The sequence below is a fragment of the Sciurus vulgaris genome, assembly GCF_902686455.1.
Source record: "Sciurus vulgaris genome assembly, chromosome: 2".
Lineage (NCBI taxonomy): Eukaryota > Metazoa > Chordata > Mammalia > Rodentia > Sciuridae > Sciurus > Sciurus vulgaris.
This window is the reverse complement of record NC_136462.1, coordinates 187,488,063-187,500,290: the sequence shown is the minus strand read 5'-3', so window position 1 is coordinate 187,500,290 and position 12,228 is coordinate 187,488,063. Positions and strand designations below refer to the sequence as shown.

The following is a 12,228-nucleotide window of genomic DNA, read 5'->3' as shown; positions in this document are numbered from 1 at the left end:
GAACGTGTGACCTGCCAGGCAATGCATACACATGGGATAACGAGAGAATATCTGAAATCAAACTTTGCTGGAGATTTCAGGACCACCGTCCTCAGAGGCCTAGAGGGCCACCATGCTGGCATCTCCAGAGTTGCACTGCTCAGCCGTGGGGCTTGCAGTGTCGTTTAAAAACCTAGAAGAGGAAAGTTCTCTACCTCTCCTTAGCACAGGTTCTCTTGTTTGACCTCCAGGTTTCAGTCTTCCTTCAGTGGAAATGTGTGTCAGGCAAAGTGTGGGTTTGTGAAAGGACAGGAATCACAAGTGGGTGCGAATGCCCGCTGGTCAAACCCAGGCAGGGCTCTGAGGGGCCAGGGCCCTGGGAACTCCAAGCATCACATTCTAGTTTTCCAGTTGAGCAAATGTCAACACTTGCATCCGAGGAAACAGGGGCTCTAGTAGCACTTGGATACAGGCAGACAGCCAGATAATACCACATGCCAGTTTACCGTCATTTAGGAAGTGGCCTCTCTTAACACCACAGCAGATGGGAAGGGTACGCAGGGCGTGCGGAGATAAGAGAAAGACGCGTGGGTTTGGTCAGTGTCTATTCCATGCCAATCACTGTGCCTGCAGCAGCCAGGGCCCACTGAAGGCATATTGCATCGTCCACATGGAGGAGGTCGAATGAAGGACCTAAGGCTAGGAATCAATATTTGACCCATCTCACCCTTTTCTGACTACCTGGATTAGATTTCTTCTAAGTCTTGTTGAAAGCAATATTCTTTTTAGCAGTGGCAACATGATATGGGAAGTCCTGCAGACTTTATATGAAGTCCCAGAGATGGGTCATTAGTCTCCTCTACCTCCCTGTCACCACGGTGCTTTTCTCACAGGTCTGCTGGCAGACATCCAGCCCCTGCTGTGCAATCACATGCCAGTGCTCTGGTCATGAGGCAACTTGCTACTGTCCTGTCTCTGACCCTGGAGAGTCCAGCCAGTGTCTGTGGTCAGCTTTGTAGATCTCATAGAACCAGACAGTTACCACCTGGAACAGGCCCAAGAACTTATTCCAGATCATCCCAACATGACCCAATCCCAGTGCCTCTGATGTGAGATCTGTGCCTGGCTCCAATACGTGGCTCTCACCAGTCCTTGCCTGTAATGTCTGTTACTCACCCGCTCTCCTTTTAGTACTGCCCAGCTTAGAGGTTGCAAAGCAAGGAACCTGCGTTAGCTTTCTGTGGCTACTTTGATAATGTCTACAAACTGGATGACTTAAACAACAAAAAGGTATCATTTCACGGTTCTGGAGGTTGGAAGTCTGAAATCACGTTGTCCACAGGATTGGTTCCTTCTGAGGGCTGTGAGAAAAAAATCTGTTCCCTCCATTTCTCTTAGCCTCTGGTGATTTGTGGTGATCCTTGGCATTCCTTGGCTTGTATTAGTGTCATCCAGTTCTCTGCCTTATCTTCACAAGGCATTTGCTCTGTGTTCATGTATGTGTCTAGATTTCCCCTTTTTAATAAGGACAATGGTCATCTTGGATTAGAGGTCCACTTCACTTTAGCTTAACTAATTACATCAGAAAAATCTATTACCAAATCAAGTCATATTCGAAGGTACCAGAAAGTCAGACTTCAACATAAAAATTTAGGAGTTCAGAGAGCAGGGGAGTACAAAATTCAGTGCGTAAGAGGACCTGTGCAGACAGGGCAATGCCCACATTGTTCCCAGGGTAGACTGTCTTCACTATTCACAGTGTGATCCCAATAGGTGTTGAGGGTGTGCCAGGATCAGGAACCAGTCCCACCAAAAGGGACCACAGAGGATTGAGGTCCAGTTTGATTCTTGCTCTTAAAATAAGTCGGTAGGGGCTGTCTCAGGCAGGGGAGCTGCATGATCCTTGGAAGCAGCCCTGAGCTGGGAGCAGACAGTGGCCCAACACACTGGATCTGGGTGTGGGGCAGCAGGACCATCCCTAGATCTCATGTAATGGTGAGGTATTATATGCTGACCCAGTCACAGTTCTGGGCAAGGGAAGGGCAGGACCCCTGGGGAGGCACCCACATTGCCTGGTGAGAAAAGCTCTGAGGAGGAGCCATTTGTCTCACTAACCACTGGCTTCTCAATCAGATTTGCCAGAACAGGACACCTCTAGCACAAAGCTGACACTAGAAAAATACTTGCTGAATGAATAAACCCATTTGGAATCAGCATCTTTCTGCAGCAAGGCTCGGAGACATGAGGGTCCACTCGGTCTCCCTGAAACCTGGCCACACCATATCTACAGTGATCTTCATCTCTCCATTCACAGAACTTTGCTGAACACACCTTCTGTCATTGGCTTGCTGAAAACCCACTCTCTGTAGAATAAGCGTCCTGATCTGTCAACTCCCCAGGAATACCAATACCTGCACTCTATCCACTTTCAAATCACCAATGATGGAGCAACTGGCTCAACAAAAACTCTTGAGTGTTTATCAATTGGCTGTAGCAAACTGAGTGAGCTGGCATAAACCAACCCCAGCATGCAACGGCCTCTACCACCTCGTGTGTTACAGGGATCAAATGACACAGCATCCGTTAAAGTGTTTGGAAAAAATGGTCATCATGATTATTGATGACTGTTCTTTCCTTCAGGTTGTGAACTCACTCAGTGAACACCTTTAAGCTGGGCACCGTGACAGGAACTGGGTATTTTCTGGTAAACCAGTAAGTTACCTGTCCTCAAGGAAGTCCCAGGCTAGTGTGGAAACAGATATGAAGTGAATGATGGTGACAAATAAAGACAGAGTCATGTTTGTGACCAATGCCTCCAAAGAGAAGCAAAATGTACCTCATGGGAACTGAGGTGGTCATGGTGCCAAAGGCCCAGTAAATAATGACAGCTGTATGTTCCCAGGCCATTATCTGCGTCCCTGCTTCTCTGAGACTGGTGCAATATAGAAGGCTTTTGGACTTCTCTTCCCTCACTGTCCTTTCTCAACTACCACAGGAAACCACTTAGTATCCAAAACAAAGGCTCACTCTGGTTCTCACACTGTGAGAGGAACCACAGCCCTGGCCCAAGTCTCACATAAAGAGTCCAGTTCCTGTATTTATAGAAGATGTATTAGGTAGAACCATATTCCACCAGGAAGCACATATTTATTTATGAATAAAACTTCAAGTATTTATTTATCAATAGAACCTCAAATGGAAAGTCCAGCAATGAGACTGTGGTGTGGTGATTTGGTACTTGCTGCTAGTAGGGTTAAATCTGGGATTAGGATAGGCTCAGATCAAAAGGCTTGAAGGCAGTGTTTCTCACCAAGGAAGGACTTGTGGTTACTGATCCAGATTGATTTTCCTCTTTACTTTGTCCCTCGTCCAGGATTTGGCTATTGTTAACTTTGCAGATTTAGAGGACTCAGAATGGGGGAACAATTGCAGAGGGGACGTGGAATTTATCCATGAAGAGATAAATATGAGTAGGACTTGTCTTAAGGGCAGGATTCCTAGAAGCAGAGCCTGAGGCAAGGATTTAGGGGCTCGTGATACATGAAGGAAGGACTCTCAAAAGAAGTCTGTGAGAGAAGAAAATAGAACAGAGAATGGGAGAGGCTGAGCAAGAATCTTTCCTAGATGAAGTCAAACATAGGCTAGGTCTGGAGTGGAATATAATCTTTTCCAAAGTTGTCCTGTCTTGAGACCAGAAGTCCAGGACTTGGACCTCTTTCCCAGGTTGACCAGTCTTGGGCACTTCCCTCTCCTTTTTCCTTCCATCTACCCTAATCTCTTAGGTGGTTCTAAAGAAGTGGAATCTTTGAACCTTGAATGAAGCCCAGGAGAAAGTCCCAGGTGTGAGCCCTTACAGCACAATGGGGCATCCACCTGTAAAAAGAACTGTGTGTGGAACCCACAACCTCTGCCCCACCTTCCACGGGGCTTTTAGTGTATGCACAATGTGCTATATCCTTGGGGTGAGAAGCAGCAAAACACTAACAGAATTGCCTCAAATCCAAGAGCAAAAAAGGCATTTCAAAGCCCCTTGCTTGGCATACTCCAGCCCTGGGAGTCGATCAACTCAGAGCTGTAGAGAAAAAACTGCAGCCATGGGGTAAACAAGCACTGCCTTGGTTTAGAAATAAAGCTATTATTCAGACTTTGAAGAGAAGGCAGTGGAAAATCAAGGAGCAGAAAGGATCAATTTAAAAGTTAGTTTTGCTCCTGCAGTTAAAATAAGAACTGTGAGAAAGGCGAGTGAGGCGGGACATTTAGAAGCATTGAACAGTGTTTATCCTGCATTTGGAAGATGAGGGTTGGCCTTGGAAATGGAGGCTGAAAATGGAAGCCAAACCTGCTTGAAAGAGTTTCTTGAGAAAACGGGGCATGTGAAAACTTGGGGTGGGGTACTTAGAATTCAAAGGTGCTGAAGCTCCAACAGGAAAAAAAGCAACCCTTCTCTTGGGAGAAACCTCATCGCATTTGGTGGAAGATACCCCAGGCTGCATGCAGCTGCTGAAGGAGAAGCCAAGAATCTCAGTTCATGCCCTTCTGGCCCAAGTATCTCAATTCTTGCCTCGGAGCAGGCCAAGGGGAAAATTGTTTCTGACCTGGTTGCTCAATTCTGAAACCATACCAGTCAGTTCCTTTGTGAGAAACTGATGTCAAGTTCCATCCAAGACTCCTCACCCACTGATTCCCCTTCAAGAACCCCTCTGTTCACGTGCCACTTCCTCTTTCCTGTAAACCCTGTCCCAACCAGTCTCTCCTGAGTTTTTATGTGGCCCCTTCTCACCCTCTGGGCTCATGGAGGCTCTTATTCACTGCACTGCAACACACTGGTCTTCTTTCATCTCTTCAACTATGTTAAGTTGCTTCAACTATGTTAAGTTGGGATCTTTGCTCATCCTGTAGTGTTCTGATCACCATATGTGTCTACTTAACAGATAAACATCTTTTAGAAGCAGCTAAACCTCATTTCCTAAGAAATCCTCATTCCTAAGAAAGACCTCCAATCTACTACCTATCCCCAACATTTTTTCACCTGCAATCTACCTCATACTTTACCTTCACAGCATCTTGTACACATGTATTTGCTTGCCCAGGTGTTTAATGTGCCTGACCCTAAGTGACGTAGGTGCAGATACCATGCCTATTTTGAGCACTGTTTCATCCCCAATTTTATCATGCATTGGTGTCCAATAAATCATTGAATGAACAAATGGACAAATGGGTGCATGAATGGATGGGTGGATGGATGAATGGGTGCATGAATAGTGGATGGATGGGTAGATGCCTTAATGGATCAGTGGATAGATGAATGGATGATCAATGGATCAATGGCTAGATGAATGGATAGAGAGCCAATAGGTCATTATTCTTCCAAGGCCACATTTTTTTTTTAAATGCAAGATATATGTCAGGACAGTTTTCTTGGAAAATAGGAGTGAAAGTAAGATAGAGGTTCAACTGTCTTATCCATAATCTCCATTAACAAAGAGCCCAACCAATCTCTGCTTGTGTCTTTGTTGGGAGAGGAATCTCACTTCTTCCTAAGAGAGTTCCTTCTCTTTTAGTTGAAAAGAACCTCAATATTATGAGTCCAGATTGGCTCCTTATTAGTTCTGCTCCTCAGTCCTTGAGGCCACATAATCCTGCCTTTTCTACTTCCAGAAAATAAAATTTGTTTCCTCTGATCTGCTCCCTACACCCCGCTCCCCGTGCCACCCAATCTCAGATATGGCCATGCAGGTACAGGCTTGCCTGCCTTCCATTCGTTGGGACCACTCTGGCCTCCAGCAGGCAGCAGTACTCTGGTGCCAGCCTTCATGGGAACACAGCTGGTTCTGCAGACTCCCGCTGGGTGCTCAGGAGTGGCAGTTAGAAAAATCAGCTTTGATTTGATTTGCAAACTGAGCCGAGTCATTGAGACAAAATAAATCCGGAAACCCATAAAGCCATTTGCAGAGTTGCTTTGCAGAAGACAGCTACAGTTTTAATCTAGTAAACACTCTCTAACGATCCCATTAAAACAACCCCCTTGGAGTAGGTGCTGAAAGCTGAACTCTAGAATAATGAGGCATGAGATAAGCGGCCAGTGTCACCAAGAGTTCTGTCCTGTCTGGTGCTAGTGATGAACTAAAACCATTGTCAACAGCAATAGGCAAGAGGTGAGGGTGATGGTCGTTTGTAAACAGGCCTTCTTTTTATAAGGGCTAAGCCTGAGGTGAAGTATTTCATCCAGCGTTTTTCTCTCCTCTCTCCATAATGGATCATCACTCCTGCAGGCACTAGAAGGGACAACACATAGCCATCCTCTAGGGAGGTGCCCTCATTTTACAGATACTGGGGTCCAGAGGGAGGGTCGTGTGTACAGGGTCCCTTATCCACAGAATGACCAGTCACAGGTGGAATGGGAAGCCAAATGAGATGGAGGAAGCATCTGCCACCATTAGGAAATCTGCATCCCTGTTGATCCAGTTTTATATGGAACCTTCTGCCTTACACAGAGCTACCTTGAGAGGTGGCATGGGATAATGGGAGAGCAGGGGCACCTGTGTTCAAAACCTACCTGTAAAACTTAGTTATTTGACCTGGGACAAATGACTTAACGTCTATGAGTCAATAGCATGATTTTAAGCTCAGGGTCATTAATCCTGTCTATTCAATATTCAAGAACATGATCCATTATAAACAGTGATCTTCCTTTCTTTCTTCTTCCTGGCCTTCTGAGGCTCTGCTAAAGATCCAGACTTACAAGGCATAGGTCCATCCTCTCCATTCTCTGAAGAAGACAACCAAAACCTGGACTCCACTTACCTCTCATATAATTCTACACATAGGCCATTTGTTAGATGGACTCAGGCCAGATTCAAAGTGCCGAAACCTCAAAGGTACAGGAATCATGCTGGCCTCAGCTTTCAGCACTTCACATTTGCATCCATAGACCATTGTGTTTAAATGAGATCCTATACAGCAGGGATATATTTTTTGACCACATGTGGGATTTTTCTCATCCTTTGACTATGACACCATCCTTCCCTCTATACCTGTCTGGTAATTTCAGGAGAGACCCAGGACCATGACATGCCCAAATCTAGCTATGGCAGCTAGGGTAGGACCATAATGAAAGGTCACTTGTGAGAGGAATAACTGTGGTGAGGTAGTCTCATGGAAAACTCATGCTGTTGTTCAGTCCTTTAAAATTCTGCCAGACTTTCAGAAGATGAAACTCCAAGTGTATGTTTGAAGGGTTAGAACAGGGCACTGCTATTCTTCCATAGCCAAGTTCAATGAGATGAATTTTCCAGCCCAGGAGTTGGGAGACTTGCAGGAGTGTAACTAGGTCTCCTTGACCCTTGAACCCTTTGCTCTTATCCAGTGTTTTCTGGGTCCTAAAATGCCAATGGAATAAGATGACTTTTTCTAAAGGTCTTGTAAGAAGATGGAAGAAAAGAAATATAAAGACACCAAAAAATAACCCAAAGATGACCTTTAAGTATTCCAATCCTTTCTTTAATATTTTTCTTGCTACTACACCTGTCACATCTCTCTGGTTTTCTTCTGTGCTTCCCTTACCTCTCACCATGTAGATTCTCAAACTCCTCCCACACACACCTTCTCCACACCTACTCAGGAAGACCAAAGCTAGTCCAGGAAAACAAAGGCCAACACTGACTCATCCTTCCAGCAGGTACCTGGGGCATCCCAGTCCATCCCTCTCAACTAGAACTGCAGACTTGAGACACCTGAGTTGACTTTCACTCAAATATGTGGTTTCAAAGCAGACACATACTAAAAGGGAAAAAGGAGCCCTCTTAAAACCAGGAAATGAGGGAAGGGGGAAAGCTGAGGTAGACTGGAAACAAGGGTTAGAAATAAAGAAAATTTAAAATCCATTAATGGGATCTCGATGTAGTGTTCCAAGAGGGAAAAGGAGGCTTGCAAAAAATAATCACATGCCCTGTGCCAGTCACAGGGCTGTGTATGTTAACATGAGGTTACAATGAGATGACAGAAGTAAAGCCCACATATTGTACACTAAATAACTGGTGGTAGTCACGTTATCCTTGCTCAAACAATGAAGCCATATATGCTGGAGGGGGTAAACAAAAAGTTCAGGTCCCTAAGAATTATTATCTTATTATTATTTTTTGATTCATTGTACACAGTGGGGTACAACTTTCATTTCTCTGGTCTCTGAGAATTATGACTCAAATCCGATTCCATTGCACCATTTGAATATCATGGAGTGAGTGAGATTTCATGGACCACTGGCAGGGTCCCCTGTCTCCTGTTTGTCAGTCCCTTCCCACACCTCATTTCCAGTAATGATTGATGGTAAAAATTCTTATGGCGTGATGGACTTCAGCCTGCATCCCATGATGTCCAAGTTAAGAACTAGAATCTGGGGTAGAAGGTGAGATGCTCAAGGAGCTCTCAGCTTTCTTTACTTGCACAACATATTGAAGCTAATAAGCCAAGAAATTAGTTTGTCTTCAAGGTTGTTTGCTCTAGGACCATCTGTACCCCAGCAATATCTCTGTACACTCAATGTTCATTGCTTTAGAAGGGAAAAAAGTCAGACTGGAAGTTAGATGCTTCATATCTGGACTCCTTCTTTATTGCATAGTCCCAATGTTTTCATTCATGGTGGACACATAGACAGAAATACACTAGACAGGACCTAGAAACTGCAAAGAGAGAAGGGTCATGAAATTCCCAGTTTTTAAAAAAAAAAAAAAAAGTCACATGGAAGGGGAACCAGGAGAAACATGAGGAAGCATGAGACTTTCAACTCTTTTCTAGCTGGATTGGTCAGGATAGGATAGGCTTTGCTGCAATAACAAGTTAATGACCAAATCTCATTAGCTTAATACCACAAAGATTTGTTACTATGCCATCTACAATACATGTGGCCACTACAGGTGAGGAGAAACCCTGGAGGTGGTAACTTTGGTCTCAAATAGCCTCACTTGGAAATGACTCATGCCACTTCTACTATAGTTGGTTAACAAGAACTTGTCACATGACACAGCCTAACTGGAGGATGACTGGGTCTCTGCCATATGCCTAAAAAGGAGAAATCACACTGATACACCCTAGTCAATGCTAGCACAATATACATAACACCTTTTCCTATTTCTGCTTTCCCTTGTATTTTGCTAAGACCCAGGATCTATCACTCCTCTTCTGCTTCTCTTCTGCTTGTCCCCTTGTAAACCTTTCCCCATTCCAACTTCCCATCTGTCCCTCTGTTCCTACCCCTGCTAGCTGGCCATTACTGCTAAGCAGAGCTTAGCCCTGGAGGTGGGGAGGCATCTCCTCTGGACTTTCCAACCAAACTAAAGTTTTAACTCTTTTCCATTTAATCATTAAAAAATCACTTCATGAGATACCTATTATTACCCCCACCTTATAGGTAGAAAAACTCAATTTTAGAAATGTAGGTCATTTTCCAAGTGATACAACTAATGAGTGAAAAATACTGAATCAGAATTTCATATATTCAGATAGTTTTTAATAAGGATTTATTGAGTGTAACTTGATCTCAGCACATGGTCCCTAATTCCTTAGAGATTTGGAACTTCACCTCTGAATTTGGACAGTCTTAGATTCTAGGCTTAAATGTGCCATGTCTCAGTTTTACCATCTATAAACCAACGACAGTAATACCATTTATTTTGCAGGGTTAATGTACAAACTTAATGAACTAATGCAAGCAAAGTGCTTAGTGTAATGCCTGGCTCGTAGCCAGCACTCAACAGGTAGCAGCCCGTGGGAAGCCATTGAATATATATCAATACAGTGATAAAGGCTATGATGAAGGTAAATTCAGGATGCTATTGAAGCATGGAGAAGGGGCGTGTAAATCAACTTAGCACATGCTTTCTCAAAGTGTGTAGATGCTAAGGCAAGTTTTGAAAGAATGAAAATCATCCACATTGAACAAGGTTAGAGAATGAGGCTGGAAGGTCTTTGAAGCCTGGGAGGCAAATACCTGGAGACAAGAGATCATGGATCCGAGCTTGAATGGGATGAGGCAGACAGGACACTGGTCTCCCAGGATCACCAGATAAGGGTAGGAGCAGTCAGAGGAGCAGCTGCAGTGGGGTGAACCTCCAGGTCACCAGGGCTCTGGAGAGCCCTGTAGTACACATGCAAACCTTGTCCCAAGACAGTGGGCATCCTCCTGGTGGTACTTCAGCAGACTGTTTTCAGAAAGGACACTCAGGTTGCAGTTTAGACAATGTGCAGGAGAAGATGGACTGAGGCAGACAAGGTTGCAGAAAGAGAGGACAGTGGGTCAAAATATTTGAGTGGCTTCTTTTCTCAAGCCTTTGATTTCTTTTTTTGACATGTGAGGCCGATAGTCCTTGTCTTGCCTGCCTCGACAAATTAGGGGCAGAAAAACATTAATAAAAATAGCCACTTAGAACAGGGGTTAGCAAACCTTCCTGTAAAAGACCAGAGAGTAAATATTTTCTACTTTGCAGGCTGATGGTCTTTGTCATACCTATCAGCTTTATCACTGAAGCACAGAAGCAATCAGATAATGCATAAGAGTGCAGCTGTGTTGCAATAAAACTTTGCTTATGGATACTGAAATTTGAATTTTACATAATTTTTATATGTCACAAAATATTATTATTTTTTTTTCAACCATTGAAAAATGTAAAAAATGTTCTTAGCTTGTATCCACACAGAAAACAGACAGTGGGCACTGGATGTGGCTCATGAGCCATAGTGTGATGACCCCTGACATAGAATATGTTTGGAAAGGGCAAAGCTCCTCATAAATTTAAGGGAGGAATGTTATGACTACTGTTTACTAGTCACAAAATTTTATAGACTTCAGGATTGTCAATCAAACTCGCCATTTGTGTTAGTTTTGAAATGATGTATTTCCACTCATCACTTGATCTAGGATGCCCCATCTCTCTGCATTTTGCCTAAGCATCTTCTGCAGTTTTGTTGCAGGAAAGAACCTTCTAGTTTTTGACCAAGTACAGGACACGCCCCATGCTTCTGAATCACTTTATTTAGAGGCGAGGGGTAGATTTGGAATGGTGGGAACATCCAAACCAGGCAAACCAGGGTTTGAATACAGTCTTTGACAGTTACTAGTTCTGTGACCTTGAATAAGTTATATAAATTATCTAATTCACCATTTCTTCATTCATTCTTTCATTTATCCAATAAATACTCATGGAGTACCTACTATGTGCCGGGTATAATGCAAAACACAGGAACATACCGTGTTGGTAAGACACAGCAGAGACTACAGAATTAAGGAGATGGCATCCACTTATGATATGGGGAGGTCACTGCAATGAGAAGGGAACATCAGGGTTTAGTTGAGGATGGAGGGCTGCCATCCTAAATCTGTGAGTCACTAAAAACTCCCTACGAAGGGGTTCCAAACCAACACCTGAAGGATGAAGAGTCGTCAGCCAGGTGGAGAAACAGGAAGGCATGCATTCCAGACAAACTGACTGGCCTAGGTTTGGCCTACAGACAAGAAGGCAGGGGACTGCTGGTTATGGCAAGTTTTTTATTTTGTGTGGGGCAGGCAGAGAGTATGGTGGTAGCACTGGTGAGAGATGAGCCAGGAAGGGAGGGCAGAGATCTCACCTCTGAGCACCTGAGAGGCGGGTTGAGGGCTTTGAGGTTTACCCTGAGGACAGTGGGGGCCTGATGCATTTCAACCCAGGGGTGAGGAAGAGGTGGAGGAGAGCAAGACTGGAGGCTGGAAGACCAGATAAGAAGCTGATGCAAGGGAAACACGATCCAAGCAAAACATGAGGTGGCCTGAACTGAGTGGGAATGGAACTCAAGAGCAGGGGGCACCTTCAAGAGCCTTTCTGGAGTAGAGTTACTACCTGGTGACTGAGTCCAAGCAAGTGTCAGAAGAAAGGAAAGGGAAGGGCGACCCCCACGTCTTTAGACCAAATCTCTGTGGGTGGTGGCACCACTGATGGAGAAAGGGAAGACAGGGAGAGGAAGTTTGATGGGAAAACTGGCATGTGCATTGATAGCCCTTCTGACCTTTCTGGGGTCCTAAGTCTCAGAAACACTGTACCTGAGACACCTGGCAGGGTACATGGCATGTCACAGGTACTTGATAAATGGTGACCCTTATGCTTGTTTCATTTTTAAAAATCTACTTCAGGCCCTTGTTTTGTTAGATCACAATGTTCTTTTGCTGTTCAGTGGGAGCTCTTCGGAGCCACGAGGGCCGCGGTTCCGTTCATCGTGCCTTAC

At 44.5% G+C, this 12,228-nt stretch overlaps 1 protein-coding gene across 10 annotated transcripts in view; it reads left to right on the top strand.

Annotated features, from left to right (window-relative positions):
* Positions 1 to 12,228, top strand: part of PTPRT (protein tyrosine phosphatase receptor type T) — a 1,026,485-nt gene that overhangs the window by 841,319 nt on the left and 172,938 nt on the right. The window lies entirely within an intron of this gene.